Here is an 18,406-nt window from a genome sequence, read left to right as displayed (position 1 = left end):
TTGCTCATAGTAAGAAAACGTGAATGTTTGAAGGCATTGATAACAAAAAACAAATTTTGGGCGGGACGAAGTTTGCCGGGTCACTTAGTAAATAATAAATAATAAATGAATAATTGAGTAATAAATAATAAATAATGAATAAAACTATGGATGGGTTATACCTGTGATATAACCGCAAGGTTGACGTAGGACTGCCGTTGGCTTAGTAATCAATTGTGTTTCTTCAATTAGCAATAATCCCACCTCGGATGTTCCTCATTGGATACGATATCGCCGCTGCGCAGAGCTTTCTTTTTTGTGTGTTGATTAAATTATTGATTAAACTAGTGAATAACTAGTGAATATTTACGAATTCAATTGTAAACAAATCCAAATTGAAGTCAATTCATGCATTATGGTAGTAGTTATCGCAGCAAATGGCTATCAACATATTGTTCAGTGAGCTGGCGACATGATGAGATATCTTCTAATGCAGTCTTGAATAATCGAGCTAAAGCGTTGCATCTGTACCCGCTTTTGTAGACCGTGTTAGCAAAACGAATTCCGGAGTGTAAAAATGCATGGCGGTATAAAAGTATTGCCGACTTGAATGTATCTGCAATGCCGATTTTTTCAACTTCTTGGTTTCGGAATCTGTATTGGGAAAACACATTCCGGTTTGCAAAAATGCAAGCGAGTACAAAAGTACCCGTAGTTTGCATCTATTTTGCAATGCCAATTTCCCCAGGCTCCATGTTTTTTTTTAAATCTGTGGTAACCCTCCTGTACTCGCGTGCAAAATCATAACACGTATACTCGCGCACGGTGTCACAGACCGAAAATTGGACGTCTCTGTAATGTTGCCATTGTGTATTTTTCAGGCTTTTTTGACTTTTATTTGATGAAGAGGGTATGATTGAATGCAAAAACTCCAAAAATATCTTTTCTTTCGTCTTTATTATGTTTTAATAGTCATCTAATTCAGCCTCCTCAAAACAGAGTAATTTTTGATACTCAAACACAAATAACGAAATTTGAATTTTTCACTGTTATTAATCAAAAGTGAGCAACTGAATATAATTCAAGGAAGTGTTGCGAAACACTCTGGTCACCCGATCATTATCGCGAATCAGATAAACGATTGTCCACACATACACACACACCCTTCAATGGAATTAACAATAGACACTCAGATCTCCACACAATTGTGAACCACATAAGCTGTAAATATTATTTTATAATTTAGTGTACAATAGACTATCGGACAGTATACACGCGTTCATTTTACTCCCGAACCGAAACCGAGGAGTCCCCCAAAAATTGGTGACCCCGACGGAACAATAGTTCCACATCCGAAACACTTTTTTGAAATCGCGTATACTCGATTGCGTCAATTTTCACCCCGTGTGAAAAACAATTTTGTGAAACAGTCACAATGACTGACGGTGAAGCCAACACTTCGAACAGCACCGTAAAAGCTGAAAATAGTGAACCCGCGGTAATCGCTAAGATCATCTATCCAGATTTCGACCCGGACGATGTCGATACGTGGTTCATTTGCCTGGAAGCCGCGTTTAGTGTCAACCAGGTCAAACATGACAAACAAAAGTTCTATGCAGTGATAGTGGCGCTTGGACCGCGTGCTAAATTTTTCCATTCCGCCATCGCTCAGTGCAATATGTCCATGAACAATGACCGCTACGATACAATTAAAGCGGCAGCCATTGCACATTTTCGGCCATCGGAGACTCAGCATCTGACCAGCTTACTTTCGGGAATGACGCTTGGTGACCAAAAACCGAGTGTCCTGTTGTCCGAAATGAGACGTTTAGGTGGCGAAGGTTGTACGGACACAGTGCTCACGAATTTGTGGCTACGTGCCCTGCCTAATACCGTCCGTTCAATTATCGCTTCAATGTCAACCGCCACACTTGATGAGCAAGCGAAGGTCGCTGATAAAATCATGGAAGCGCCCCGCAACGAAGTTTCGACAATCCAGTCTCCTGAACGTACGACGATTTCCAGCTTGGAGCACCGAATCGAAGTGCTAACTCGCCGCTTCGATGAAGTTTTCTCGAGGGATTCCCGACGACGAGGGCGTTCTACAGGCCGCCATCAATCCCGTTCGCCTGGACAACGCGATGGAACGCCGTCACGACCGAAAGCAGCTCGCCGTTGGATATGCTGGTTCCACTATCGCCACGGAGTACAGGCTCGGAAGTGTGAGAAACAAAAAGGAGATAACGCAAATGTTATTTGTATTTTTTACGACGGAAAAATGCCCGTCTATGTACGTTCAGAAAAAAACTAATGTCCGAGCTCATATTCGAACCTGAAATAAATCGACATGATAAAACATACTCCAACACGAACCAAGCCATCGAAATCCGAAGAATTCACGTCCATGATCAGCAAACATGCCAGAAATTCCTCATCGACACTGGTGCCGATATCTCTGTTGTTCCCCCGTCTCCGTACGAATTTCTCCACCCTGTGAAATTTCATCAACTCTTCGCTGCCAATGGGAGTGCAATTCAGACCTACGGTACCAAACGTCTCACTATCGACATTGGACTTCGACGTTCTTTCGTTTGGGTATTCACCATCGCTGATGTTAAATCGCCGATCATCGGGGCGGATTTTTTAAAACATTACGACCTGCTGGTGGATCTCAAACGAAATAAACTTATTGACAATCAGACTCGACTGGAAATTAATGACATCACTGCCGTAACCGAACCCACAATCACCACCTTCGACGTGAACTCACCTTTTGCCGACATTCTCAGGGAATATCAAGACATTAGCATTTTGAATATGAATCACCGACCTACGAAAGCGAAAACCGTTCATCAAATTATTACGACAGGTCAACCAGTTTTTTTACGACCACGTCGTTTGCCAATCGATAAGCTGAACGAAGCAAAAGCGGAGTTCAGATTTTTGATGGAACAGGGTATTTGTCAGCCATCCAACAGCGCTTGGGCTAGCCCACTCCATATGGTCAAGAAGACTAATGGGAAATGGCGTCCTTGCGGGGATTATAGGAACCTAAACGCGATTACTATTCCTGATCGGTACCCTATACCGCACATCCAGGATTTTTCCAATATCCTCTTCAACAAGAAGGTTTTTTCTTGCATCGATCTGCAACGTGCTTACCACCAAATTCCCGTTGCACAGGAAGACATCGCTAAAATCGCTATTACTACTCCATTTGGACTGTTCGAGTTCAAATTCATGACATTCGGACTCCGAAACGCAGGGCAAACGTTGCAAAGACATCTTCACGATATTTTAGGAGACTTTGATTTTGTTTTCCCTTATGTCGATGATCTTTGCATCGCATCCGACGACATCGAACAACACAAAAAGCATCTTCGCCTGGTCTTTGAGCGGCTGAGAGAAAATGGACTCACCATTAATCCCAGCAAGTGCCAAATCGGTCAACCTGAGGTTGTATTCCTTGGCCACCTCATTATCCAAAATGGTATTAAACCCACACCGAGCAAAGTGTAGGTTATTTTGCAGTTCCCGCGACCAGCAGTTACGAAGCAGCTGAAACGATTTCTGGGTACCATTAATTTTTACCGTCGGTTCATTCCGCATGCAGCTACAAACCAGCAAATTCTCCATGCAATGATGAAGTGCAACGTCCGAAATGATCAAACTCCGTTGAAGTGGGATGAAACAGCGATCGTCGCCTTCGAGCGGTGTAAGCAGGATCTAGCGAACGTGGCTCTTCTTGCTCATCCGTGTGCTTATGCCAATTTGGCACTAGAAGTGGACGCATCGGGCACCGCAATTGGAGCAGTCTTACACTAGATCACCGAGAAAGGTAATCAACCACTGGCATACTTCTCTCGAAAGCTGATCAACAGCAAACAAAAGTCCAGTACCTACGATCGGGAGCTGTATGCGATGTACGAAGCGGTGAAGTATTTCAAAGACACTCTAACCGCTCGTGATTTCTGCATCTACACGGATCAGCTTTCCAACAGCGCCCCGAACGAGCCAGTCCTTTACAACAGCGGTATCTCAGCTTTATCAGTGAGTACACCACTGACATTCGGCATATACCTGGTGAAGCAAACAAAGTCGCTGACATGCTGAGTCGTATCGAAACCATCACGAACATTGACGAACCCTTCGACTTCGAACTGATGGCAAAGCAGCAGAGAGACGATCCCGAATTCAACGCACACCTCACCAATCCACCCACGAATACTAAGCTGATACTGAAAGCACTTCAATCTCCGTTATCAAAAATCCCGATGTATTGTGACATTTCTTCTTCTGCTATTCGACCGTTCGTACCTATGAATTTTCGGAAGCGAATTGTCCAGAAGCTGCACAGCACATCTCATCCTGGCGTTCGTGCGACCACTCGTCTCGTGACGGATCGCTACGTCTGGCCCTCAGTGCGGCGTGATTGCAAAAGTTTTGTTACTCACTGCATCGCTTGCCAGAAATCGAAAATTCATCGGCACAATAAAACGCCTATCGTCCAAATCGCAACACCAGATGAAAGGTTTTCTCACATCCACATTGATCTGATCGGACCATTACCACCATCCGACGGACACGCGTATTGTCTGACAATGATCGACAAGTTCACGCGTTGGCCTGAAGTGATTCCGATTCCAAACATGACAGCAGTCACCGTAGCGCGAGCTTTTATCAACGGATGGATTGCGCGGTTTGGAGTTCCGACAAACGTTACCACTGACCTTGGAAGACAATTCGAGTCTGAGTTGTTCCATGAGCTAGTCAGAAACCTGGGTATCACCCACCTGAAGACAACACCGTATCATCCCCAAGCCAACGGGCAAATTGAACGGTGTCACCGACAACTTAAGGCCGCGATCATGTGTCATAATAATCCAAAGTGGACTGAATCGTTGCCTATTGTGCTCCTCGGAATGAGAACCGCCATCAAGGAAGACCTGCAAGCATCAGTAGCAGAAACAACATACGGACAAACCTTACGTTTACCCGGAGAATTCTTCTCTGAAACATCCAACAAAAACACCACACCAGATTTCGTCATTGAATTAAAAAAGCAGATGGCGAAACTTCGCCCAACTTCAACAAGCAACCATTCCAATGCATCTCCATTCCTGCAAAAAGAACTGAGCACCTGCAGCCACGTTTTTGTGAAAATTGGCGCCGTTAAACCTCCTCTGGTGCCACCATACAACGGACCGTTCCGAGTACTTCGTCGGAAGAAGAAAGTATTCATCGTAGACATTAATGGAAAGAAATCACCAATCTCCATAGATCGACTGAAAGCAGCCTTCATCGAAGCCGACGAACAGCCATCGAAACAACCGAAGATACATCGAAACAACCGAAGAAACCCGATCTGGCCGCCGCGTGATTATTCCCCAGAGGTATTGATAAACCTAAGGGGGGAGTACTGTGGCGAAACACTCTGGTCACCCGATCATTATCGCGAATCAGATAAACGATTGTCCACACATACACACACACCCTTCAATGGAATTAACAACAGACACTCAGATCTCCACACAATTGAGAACCACATAAGCTGTAAATATTATTTTATAATTTAGTGTACAATAGACTATCGGACAGTATACACGCGTTCATTTTACTCCCGAACCGAAACCGAGGAGTCCCCCAAAGAAGTATAAAGAGCTAAAAAATCACATAAAAACGTATGAATTGATTGTGATTTCATTGGAGTAAGAATCGGGAAATAGCATAACTGCATGCACGAAACAAACATATTTTTTAACATTTCATGCAGTTGTTGCGTGTTTTCGGGTCTTTTATCGAAGAGAAGAATGTTTAACGACCTTCTAGAAAATTACCAGATGATAAAGGTTCTGGAATATGAAGCTTGCATATTAATAATATTCTTTGTCTCTGTATTCTTGGTAAACTAAGATATAATGCCTTTTTTTAAATGGGGCATAAAAAGATGATATAAAAGGATTTCTAGGAACTTCCTTTTCTTTTTTTGTTTTCTTGTCGATATTGTCCATTATAAAAAAAATATTCCCGAAACTGCAACTGTTAAAAATTACAATAAGCCACCGATTAGTTTATAGTTTACTGTTTACAATTCTTCCACTCCACAAGTGAAACTCTTTCACAAGTGTGTATATGTATGACCATTATATTTAGCGAATAACTATACGAAAGTCAAATATTTATATTTTGCTTTTGAACGTATGAATCTAACGACGAATAGTTTATATCAGGATTCGTTCAATCCAGTTACTAAAGGAACTGAAATCAAAAAAGAATAGTCGGCTAATGATCTTATGCATTATATTCAATAAATATTCCACGCCACTAACATTAATTTATACATTTCATTCAACAATATTCTAGAATATGAAAAAGGTACTTGTCCAAAAAAGTTACTCCTATACTCGCGTCGGTGTGTCAGACCGAAAGTGTTGAAAAAGTGGCACACGTCCCCTTTGTACCAACACATGCGATACGCTAAACGATGACGAACGACGAATAACGAGGCTCGAGAGAATCGCAAAGTCGTTGTGTTAATATTTTCTGAGAAATGAACGAATTATTGATTTCTCGGTCCTACAGACCAATGCGCGAGTATAGGAGTGTTAACAAGGTACCCGCTGATTGCATCTAATCTGCTATGCCAATTTCCCCTTGCTCCATGGTTGTGAAGTCTGTGTTAGGGAAACATTCTAATTTGCAAAAACGCAAACGAGTACAAAGGTACCCGCTGCTTGCATCTAATTTTTTATGCCAATTTTCCCTTGCTCCATGGTTTTGAAATCTTTGTTAGGAAAACATTTCAATCTGCAAAAACGCAAACGAGTATAAACGTTCCAGCTGCTTGCATCTAATTTGCTATGACGATTTCCATAGGGAAGTCGCGATCATAACTGAGTGGATTTCCGAGCGGCACTCGCTTATATACCGATTGGTGTGATTTCAATAGCCTGTTTTGAAAGCAATTTTATGGCTATTGAAACAAGTTTTTGGATCAAAAAGTAACAAGCATAGAACGCGTAGACATGTTATCTTTCGAATGAAGTGTTTATCATACCATTTCGCTCAGTTGTTTAGGAACTATTAACGCTCAAAATCTCGTTCTCCGGTGTAACGCTTTCGTTTTCGAAACTTTGAACTTACACCCCAGTATAGAAATGAAAGACGTAGTCCTACGTCAATATATAGAACCGAACATAAAATATTTTGTTGTGGTTTAATTCCGCCAATTTTAACCATCTTTTATCATGCAAACAACACTGTTCGACTTCATCCAAAACTATACACTGTTTGCGTGTCTATCCCTTGCTTCTCTTCTTCGTCGTCGCCATCATCATCATCATCATCATCACTACCGAAACCGTCTCGGCACCAGAGTATGGGTGTAGAGAGCATAGTAAAACAGCCAGCATGTGTTGCTATGTGTACCCGACAGAAGAATCATCAGCATAAACGTGAACCGAGCGAAGTGAGCTCAGTTGGCTTTTGAACGTCGTAGACTTTGGAAGGCGTTCGCTTTATCTCTATCATTTCCGGTCGGTTTTACGCTTTACGTGTGGAACGTGGATTTCCTACGAGAACTAACAACAAGTTGTACTTTGCGTGTGCGAAATAGAGAAAAAAATAAATATTTTTCATTAATTGTGACCTAGCGGGCGCATTCAGCAGATAGATATTCCGTGTTGATCCGCGGCTGTGAGGAAATTGTGTGTTTATTTTGCCTGGTGCCTGGCGTCGATTTTATTAGTGCTCGGCGATTGAAATAATTGTTTCCAAGTGCAAACTGTGAGCGCCGAGGCGTTTAGATTCACCTTGAACGACAACCCGGGTAGGGAGGCGGAAAATATTTAGTGCCAAATAATTGCGCTTGTCATTGGTGAAGTGACACCCAATTGTGAAAGTAAGTGCTCCAGCAAGTTTCCCATTAAGCGGATGAAAAAGTGTTGAGTCTCGTCTGGCAGAAAAAAAGGTGAATAATCGTTCAACAATGTCATGTATTCCGTAAGACGCAACAACCATGTGCAATGTCATCTGAACGCGCCAGGATTAGTTCAGATGGGATGGTGTCTCAATGCATGCATGGTTGCGAACGTGTGATGAAGATTCAAGTGTGCTCTCGCAAGGATTAGATTGTACACATAATCGAATTAACTTGATTGACTCCATTCCGGGCTGAGGACAGATAAGTAGAACGAGAGCTGGTAATCCCGTCTCTAAGTGGCACTCTTGATAGCATCTTCAATTTGTTGTTTGTAGTATTCCCAAAACTGATAACTGCTAGGAACCGCTTCAGGGAACTAATTGACGGACGCAAGGCCGAATGAAAGTAGAGGAGACGAGGATTGTTTTGCCACATGCGACGGATGGTAGTAAATATAAAGTTGTGCTCATATAAAATTGTTTTTACAAGTTTCCGACGAAGAAATTGTGGTTGTGTATAGGTGAAGACCAATCGTCTGTTGATTGTGTTGCGGTTCATGTTATGAAAGTGGTGTTAAAAGACTAGTTCTACTAACCCAAACCACTGCTCTTTGGGTATATTCCAATCTAATGGGAATTGAAACGGAATATAGGTCGTTAATACCTCTGAAGGTAGCGTTTTTGTCAAACATCAATTTGTGACCCATAATTTCGTCACGCCTGAATACAATTTGCTACCATAAAAACAGTTGTAGCTTACACATACCGGCTATTGGTGTATGTTACAAATACGATGATCCATCAGGTTATTGTTATTAAATTATACACTGAACACTCGGTTCAAACAGTTTGAGCCAACGATGGAATGGGAACCGATTAAGCTCAGTATTTTTATGGTCACGTTTAATACAGAGACGAAGTTCTTACTAGTGACTGTAGGTGACCTTCACCTTGCTTGCTGCCGACAAATTTCAATTCCATTGGATGATGATCTCAGCGCTACGTTACGAGTTCTCAGACATTGTGTTGATTGTCGTAATTATCGCTATTTTTCTGGGATCGAATTTGTTTCTTGTGGTGACCTATAACAACGGTATTTTACAGAATATAAAACGAGGAATGGCTCATCGAAAACTTGGTTCGCAATGACACACAGCCTTGAAACTGAACTCCATTTCCAGGGTTGATTGCTGCATTTATTAGCGTTCATAAACGCTTTGTGCTTGGCGGAAGGAATTTTGATTGTTGAGCGTTGAATCATTATCTTATACGAAGAAATAGAAATATTGTGAGTACAAATTTGTTCGATCCTTTGTTTCAAGATGCGATCCGTTGTCAACAATGCATTTATCTCAAATCGAAGTAAATCAACATATTATTTGCGATGGACTTCTAGTCCATCTCTAGTAATTACAGAAGCGGTTCTCCATCTCGATAAAGGTCGCAGGAGGGGTTTGTCCAATACACGACCGCATAGTTGACGTAGGATTACGTAAGGCTATTTGTTGTATGCTGATTTTTGATAGGTTTGAAAAATCACATTGTTTGGTTGTTGAATTTTGTTTATTCACTCCAACAGCGTTACAACCGAGTGATGATGGCAGAAGGATGGTGTTTAGTCGTTAGGTGGTGCGTATCACGATAGAAGATGCCGAAACGGAATAAGATATGATGAAAACCGCCCCCCTGTAGCCATGAACGAGATGACTCCTGTGTTCTGTATGGATGAAATAATGAAAACAGTCACCAATGTAGTATAAGATAATTATCATTATCGAACAGAATTGTCAATTTTTTCACCACAAAAAACATGTTACTTTATGAAATAGAACACATGACGAATTTCATACCTACTCGTCTTAGGAGTTGGCAGCACCATCTCAGATAGTAGTGAAACGTTGTGGGTGTAAAGACATGGGTAATTTAAGCAACTTTGCGTACTTGAAATATTCGAAAAACAATTAGACTACTTTTTGGAAAAAGCCAGATAACTTAAAAACTATGATACCTACAGAATTCTTGTCAAGAGATGAAATGCAGGAAATTGTTTAAAATTTCGCAAAATATTACCAAAAAATTTTTGGAAAAAAATTTCGTTGACAAAAAAGTTATTTTAAAAATTAAAGTTATTTTTTCTCAAAAATGTATTTTTTTAAATTCCCAAAAAATATATATATGAATAGCCCTTACAATTTCCAACATGTCGTCCATACATCGGAAGATGGACACTTTTACAGGAAAAAAGTTTTTCGAACAACAACTTCTTCATGTTTTCTTTGAAAAAAATACAACTTATCCTTATTTTGTTTCAAGTCAAGATACCGATATAGTGTATTCGACAAAGTTTTAGATTTTGTTAAAATATAAACTTTTGTCGAATACATCAACTTTCTATCTTTTATAGTTTATAGTGGTCGTTACGTAACAAAATTCCATTTTTATTCCTGGATGAATTCACGCGCCCCTAACGTCGATTCTGAGACCGAAAGAGGTGTGTTTCCTGAGCCAAGATTATAAAGCACGTGTTGTAATGGGCAGTAAGCAGGCACCGCTTAAGGAGGTATTCTAGTATAGAGTCTCAAACTTTTCGAGCTCCGAAAAAATAAAGCTTTTTGAGCTCCGAAAAAAAACAAAGAATATTTTTTCTATCTACTATATCATTATTTGTTTATTCATCTTTTAACAACAAAACAAAAATTAAACGGAAAAAAATATTCATAATTAGAATAGTTACAAGCTGATGAAGTGGGGGGTTAAAAAAAACGTTGTGCCAAGGCGTACACGATTCCAGCCCTTCTGGTTATCTAAAACAAAAAAATCGAACAGATTCAAAATCAGTAAAGATGCCGCTATCGCATGAACCTCGGACGAGTCCAGGACATCTTTTTTGACACAATGGTGGCTGTTTGAAAAACAAAATGCGGTTTAAACCGTTTTTTCTTACGTTTCCCGAATTTTCAAAAATAGTAAAATTTAAAAAAATATAATTTTGTAGAGGTTATTGTTAGAATATAGATGAACAAATAATGATATAATCGATCTTAAAAATACTCTTTGTTTTATTTTTACGGAGTTCGAAAAAGCGTCCGAAATTCGTGTCTCTACACTAGAATACCCGCCTAATGCATCTCGAACATCGCGTTAATCTACCGAATCATGATTTTGTCATGGCTGGAAAATATAAGCTTATTCCGTCTGTTATTGCAGGATGCAAAATAAAGCAAGGGCACCACGATCATGCTGAAGTAGTTCTATGCAGTGTTCCAATATACGTTACAATTTGTTCAGGAAGTCACTGTTCTTCGAATGCATTTTCTAATGGGCTCGATTTTCAAAGTCGAAGCCCATGTAGTCACTACTTGCATATAAAGAGTTTCACGAACCAGCATTGAAGTTCTAAATTTCAATTTTATTTATATTCTTTTTTTAATGATTCAATCTCCAAATCCCCTAGAGAATAATCTTGGAGTACCTAAGGGAAGTGTATTAGGGCCTCTTTTATTTATTATGTATATCAATGACATGCGAAGAGTTTAACGATTTTGTGATATCAATCTTTCTGCAGATGATACTGTGCTATTCATTGCAGCTAATGACTTAGATCAGGTCGTTTTACATTTGAATGGAGATTTACGTTCATTAAGTAGGTGTTTCAAGTATAAGTAATTGAAATTGAACATAAATAAAACTAAATATATGGTAATCTCGCGAAATTGTTTAAATTAAAACGTCTCCATCGCTATGGATAACGAGACCATTGTTCGAGATATAGAGATTACAGCGCTTGCAAATCAAAATAATGCGGTTGATATTAAAATGTAACAGATTCACTTCCTCATCTTTAATGTTGAACGCTCAGCAATGGTTATCCGTGAAGCAAAGAATTGTTTATTTAACTGTGGTGTTCATTTTTAAAGTAATAAACGGTTTGCTGCCTCGATATTTGTGTGCTCGAGTTGAAAGAGGAAGTGATTTTCATAATTATAACACTAGAGACGCGAATGAATCAAGAACACCCCATTTCTTGACATGTGCTTCACAAATTCGTTGTATTTTAGAGGAATAAATGTGTTCAACTCGATGCCAAGACATATTAAATGCGCAACAACACTTACAGAATTTAAGAGGCACTGTATTTCACACGTAAAACATGTGTTTTATTAACAGCCGAACGAGTTTTTTTTTATTTTCATGACGAAGTTTTATACGAACAGATAATTTAAGTGCGATCCACATACAACATACACGTCACGTTCACGTCCCGTCACGTCACGATACGTCAATGATTCTACAATGCAATTCTCATGAAAACATTCACATACACCAGCAACGTAACGACCCGTCAGCATACGTTCAACGAAAACGACCGGCAGGGTTTGTAGAAAAGAATAATTGACGGAGACGGACGGCTCGTTTGGTTTTTGTCTGAGCTTTGTGTCTCGGCTTTTGTTTTGATTTGGTTGTACAGTAATTTACATCTACATCGACATTAAGCTAATTGAACAGATCTGTGATGCAACACGTTTAATTAGACATTTTTACCTCTAGTTGGACATTTTTGTGAACATTGAGTTTGGGGCCCAAATTATGACCCTACATTGAAAGTCGCCACCAGTCGCAAATGTCCAATTACTGGTCAAAACCGACTCCAATGCAACACTGAGTGGTGCCTCAGCATATCGCTTTATAAGTAACTTACTGTACTTTTTATGCCAACATATCTCTTAGCTCCAAATTTCGGAGTGAAAATCATTCGCGACTAGTTGAAAGAATTATTCTATTTATTATTATTGTTGCATAAGGGTCGGACTACGGGGTTTAAACATTTAAATAATTGAATTCAATGATTCTCATTGAATTTTTCAAAATTTAGAACTGATTCTAGGCATGCTGATTTGAAAGAGGGCATTGCAATTTAAAATTGTTGTAGGTGGCGACACCATGAATAAAATTAAATAAATCATTCGTTTGGCATTTGACGTGACGGTGCTGGTGGAAGCATTGACTGCATGTGTGAATTGGTGGAGACGTTGACGGAACGTAGACGTTCTTCTCCGTAACGTGCTATGTGAATCGCACATTAATGTGAACATTTTTTTGCAGTTTGTTTTTAATATTTTCAATGAATCTGACAAAGTTTTCTTGAACGGATTAAATTATGTAGAATATTTAAATTTTTTAAATTATCTTTTTTTTAATTTGTATTGGTCTCTATTATGTCTGTCATGATCTTGGTGATGATGGACTATCTAGGAGTCTTTCGTAAAGGAAATTTCTTGATTTCTCTGAATAAGGGTATTCATAGTCAATCCAAAACAAGGCTGGCAATTGGACTTGTGCTCTGGTGGACCACTTGGCTGCAAGTGCCTCGTCGGGACCGTATCGGCTCTATGGCGGACATGACTGAGTATTGGCTTGTCGTTTGACATTGCAATTTTTTCAACTTATATCTGTAAATAAAATCAGTTCGTTTTTTTATGTTTGCTAAACTGTTGAGAAAGAATAAATAAATAATCTTTTAGATAACTCATCTTGCTCCAACCTTTGTAGGGGAAGGAGGCGGGACCATCATCATCATCAAACATAAGTTCTACTCAGTTCATTGAAAATATATTCTTCAACCAATCCATCGAAAGAATCTTTTCTTGGAACGAAAATTTAAAAAAAAAACAACTGCTTTGATTCGCACTAATTCATGGCGCCGAACTTATGTGCGATTCATATAGAACGTTACGGAAAAGAACGTCTACGGTTCCGTCAACGTTCCGTCAACGTTTCCACCAATTCACAGATGCAGTCAATGTTTGCACCAGCACCGTCACGTCAAATGTCAAACGAATGATTTATTTAACGTTATTCATGGTGTCGCCACCTACAACAAGTTTAAACAACAATACCCTTTTTCGAATCAGCATGTCTAGAAACAGTTCTAAATTCAGTTAAAATTCAATGAAAATCATTGAATAATATTATTTAAATGTTCAAACCTCGCTGTCCCGATCCTTATTCAACAATAATAATATATACACACTATTTTTTCCAGCTAGTCGCGAATGTTTTTGACTCCGAGATTTGGAACTAAGAGATATGTTGACATAAAAAATACAACCAAAATCAAAACAAAAGCAGAGACACAAAGCCCGGACAAAAACCCAACGAACCGTCCCTCTCCGTCAATTATGTGCGATTCACATAGAACGTTACGGAAAAGAACGTCTACGTTCCGTCAACATCTTCACCAATTCACACATGCAGTCAATGCTTGCCCCAGCACCGTCACGTCAAATGTCAAACGAATGATTTATTCAATGTTATTCATGGTGTCGCCATCTACAACAATTTTAAATTGCAATGCCCTCTTTACAATCAGCATGCCTAGAATCAGTCCTAAATTTAGAAAAATTCAGTGAAAATCATTGAACTATATTATTTAAATGCCTAAAACCTGTAGTCCCGATATGCGATATGTGTGAAAAGCTCGTAAAAGTGGTGTAAAATAAAATCTTTCGCATGTACCAGATCAAGCGTAAACACGGCCACCAATTGCATGTTATTGTCTTGAAGAAATTTATAGCACTTCAATAAGATTAAAAACAATAAAAAGTTCGATGTATGGGTGTCACATTCAACAAAAAGCTCTTGTGGGCCGACTTTTGATCTGTGAATCGCTGCTAATTCGGAATCAACTCGACTCATTCCAGAAGAAAATTGTCACTGTTGATTAAAGTGGATCAGTTACGACAACGTCAAACGTAAAAGATTTTGCTTTGTGTGTTGGGATTAACAGAGAACCACCTACTATGAGCTACTCATCCATAGACTTGTACTATAGACAAATGGACCGTCTGAAGGAAGCACAAAAGTGGTCACTTTAGGCAATTGGAAGCGGTATTGTTTTCCATTAGGACAACACTAGGAAGTATAGCCGTTGATCCGAGTGACGAACCAACCAAAAAGCTAAATAATATGAATATTGCAAAAAAAACTGCTTAATCTTCATGCTTTTTGCTTAAAAAGATATCGCAAATTTTGAATATATTCGATTTTAGATTTTTGACGTAGGACTACGTCTTTCATTAAGGGTGCCAAATCATAAAACAGGTCACGTTTTTATGAAATATAGTTTAGATTTGTTTGATATGATATACATCACAATCCCATAGTCTGGAAATGGTTTAAATTGATGAAAATTGGGAGCACTCCCATTTTCCTATACATTTGTTCTGTCCATTTGTGTGCTTACCTAACCGTGCTGTCAATAACGGGCAATTTATGCAGCTGCGAGAATAGTAAAGGTAATATTATATTATCAGGCACGTAGCGTAACCGGCACGGCACGTTCCATGCAAGACAAATATTATTGCGTGTGTTTCAAATGTGAATGCGTATATATAGCGGAACGGCTCCGGACATACACAGCACGTTTCAGACAAATGCATGAAGGAATTCCCGAAAAGAATATTTAGCCGGTGCCGGGCACGAACTACACGGGCGAGTAGCACCATACATACAAATCAAACGTCGAAGTTCGTGGTATGGGTGCGTTCGTCGCTCTTCGGTACGACATCGGTTCAATCACCAGTACCATTTCTCCGCTCCGTCTGCGCTGCCGGTCCTTACAGAGAAGTTGCTATGCATGATGCCAGTGTCGGTACGTGCCGTTTACGCTACGTGCTGGATAATATAAAACGGCCTTAACAACGGAGGGAATAACGAAAAGAGAATACTTGCGGAAAACTCCACCCTTGCACAGTTAGTACGTTGTCACTAGCTTGTAAATATTGCATATCCTCTGAGGAAAATTTTTACCTCCCGTTTGGCGGTCATCGAAGCAACATCGTTGCCGGCGAGCGTCGAGTGAGAATGAATTGTTTTTCTCATTTAGCTTATTTTGTGTCATGTTCGTTTCTCCTCGAGCTGTGAACGCGAGCGAATATTTCACTCACTATGCATCTGGCATTGCAATCAATGCATCGAGTCGAGCCATGGCAAAGCAGGCGTAATAAATATTGCATATTGCACAAAATATAGTAAAGTGGTTAAGGAATGAGGGATAATGGTGAATGCTGGTGGAACGAATATTTAATCACATGAGGCCGAGTGTGTGTGTGTCAAATTAAAAAAAAAAACCACCGGGAGCGCGATGAATACTCAGTGCAATGCGTGCATTGAAATAAAGAAACAAACTGCGACATATGACCAGTTCGTGTATTGTTCTCGCAATGGCAAGAAAGAATCGCTGCTTCTAGAACTGCTTCCACAAAGCCAAGGGTTAATTACTTGCTCTTCTCAAGCTCACCGAAATAGTGATTTATGAAATTTCTTTGCATTTACTAGCAAACTTCGTCCCGCCCAAAATTTATTTTCCGTTATCACATTCACGTTTTCTTACTAAGCGCACGTTCATGGGTCCAATCGCAGAACTGTTCATTGATTGATTTTCTACTCTACCCTTTAAAATTATCTTTTTCTGTAAAATTCCTAGTGCATTATAATATCACATTATTTTCAGACATAAATTTCGGTCAAGGTTTTTCCACCACTTGCAAATACCATGTTTCTCCGTTACATGGAATAAATGATTGATGCAAAAAATATGATATAATAAAGACAGCCCTAAATCGGACAATTCCTTTCTCGAGTTTTGCTCTTAACGGGTTTTAAATAAAAAATGAGATTTTTTTCAATACCTTTCAGTAACTCAAATAAAAAGCGTCAAATTTTCCATTCTCAAACTCAGAACCGGGATGGCTGTTAGACGATGGCTGGAAAAGCTCGACTTCCATAGAGCTGGCAGACGTGCATCCCGGGTCAAAACACGATAACACTTAACCGTGTACATTTTACATGTTTATGGTTTCTATATTTTTTTATTTTTCAGGCGTAAGAATATTCCTTCTGTTCTTTCATTGTTCAGCAGAGCGGTCAGCGGACACAGTTGATATGATCATTGTTGTGTTGTGTTGTGATATGATCATAAGCTAAGTACCCTTCTTCATGTAGAATTTCATAACGTTTCACTGCTCTATTGTTTCACTTAACATTTTCCGGTGAAACAAAAAAAACAAGTTTAATGAAAATAAAGGCTATGGCTGGATAAGCTTGTTTTTTATAAACGAAAAATCCTTTGCTATACCAGCGTCTGTTACGTTTTGCAGTCGTCACACAAAAATTCAAGTGAGAAAACTACATGTGGAATATAACGTTATGGAACGTAACGAAATGTCAAAGTTCCTACCTGAAGTTAATTTTACAAAGTAACACTTAATATAACCATCCAGACAGCGAAGTCATGCCAAAATAAATTGGCCCCTCTAGGAATGTGTCAAACATCCGCAGTGTTCGGCAGCCTTCCAAATTGTTGGCCTGTATTGATGATGAGCACCAAGCTAATCACCCTTGATTAGCTGTAAACATAACCGGCGTCCAATGGTAATTGGATACAATCGGTACTCACCAAACGAGGAAGCATAAACAACCCACTCCCACCTGTGAGTAATTCTTAAAAGCAACTAGAACGAGCTTGATTATGTGTTATTACGACCGTGTTGTGTTGAATAACACATTTCCATTGGTGATGAAAATTCCACAAGGGGAGAACTCCAACTGTGTAGTGTTGTACATATCGAATCGTCTATTGAGTGTAAACACAAGCAGCACTATGGGAATCGTAAAACGGTGCCGGACTAGAGGGCGATTTTCCATCACTGGGTGGTAAAAACGATAATAAAAAGTTATTTGGCTATTTTGACTCCATCGCGGGGAGCAAACATTACACACTTTATGGTTTAAGTCGGCTTTCAGCGTGTCAAACGCACATTGTGGATGTTTGTAGCACTTTTTTTCTAGTTGTCTTTTCCATTAGCGGATGCTGTGGAAATTTCGTCACCACCATCGTCAAGAATGGCCATAATTTAAATATAACAATTTCTCTCGCTTCATGAGTGCGATAAATCATCGAGAAAACTCCAATAAAACAACTAACCCTTTGTGAAATGAATGCCGCTACGAAGAATGTGTTTACCCTGCTGTAGCGACTAACGATCGAAGAAAAAGCTGATCTCAAGGCACGTTTGAGCATTCCGCAGGAACGTGCCTTGGGAGTAGAAGCAATTTCTCAATTCTGTTATTCTACTTGATTTGGTCCACATCACGGCTTACGGCGCACGATTCTCGCTCCAATGCAGTTATGCAGTTAAATCGCTGATCAAGATAATAAAACCATAATTTGTAGATGATGAGCTGGCATCTCTCCTTTGGCACTAAGTTTGCTGTAATGGGATGCTAGTGGATGCTGCTGTATCAGAAGGAATCAAATATTTAATGTTACTGTAATCGTCGTACAAATCTGAACGGCAATCAGATAACGGAATATTTGTCTTTAATGATACCCATTCCCGTCAATTAAAATCGAGACAAGTCGCTAGGCGGAATTTGCAAGATCTTTTAAAGAACTGCGTTGTTACAAACGGCGACGACGAATACGATGACGACGATAATGATAATG

At 39.6% G+C, this 18,406-nt stretch overlaps 1 protein-coding gene and 1 pseudogene across 3 annotated transcripts in view; one reads left to right on the top strand and one right to left on the bottom strand.

The window, feature by feature from the left end:
• Positions 1 to 219: 219 nt before the first annotated feature.
• LOC129772338 (U4 spliceosomal RNA) lies at positions 220 to 288 on the bottom strand (annotated as a pseudogene).
• A 7,161-nt stretch (positions 289 to 7,449) lies between these two features.
• The window catches only part of LOC129765217 (circumsporozoite protein-like), a 168,271-nt gene continuing 157,314 nt past the window's right edge, over positions 7,450 to 18,406 (top strand). For 2 of the 3 annotated variants that reach the window (XM_055765275.1, XM_055765276.1), the window contains exon 1: positions 7,450 to 7,948. The gene's annotated coding sequence lies outside the window, so the exon portion shown is untranslated. The remainder of the gene's footprint in view (positions 7,949 to 18,406) is intronic. The other variant, XM_055765277.1, reaches the window with a different exon arrangement.

This window comes from Toxorhynchites rutilus, chromosome 2, assembly GCF_029784135.1.
Source record: "Toxorhynchites rutilus septentrionalis strain SRP chromosome 2, ASM2978413v1, whole genome shotgun sequence".
Lineage (NCBI taxonomy): Eukaryota > Metazoa > Arthropoda > Insecta > Diptera > Culicidae > Toxorhynchites > Toxorhynchites rutilus.
This window is presented reverse-complemented; position numbering and strand designations above follow the sequence as displayed.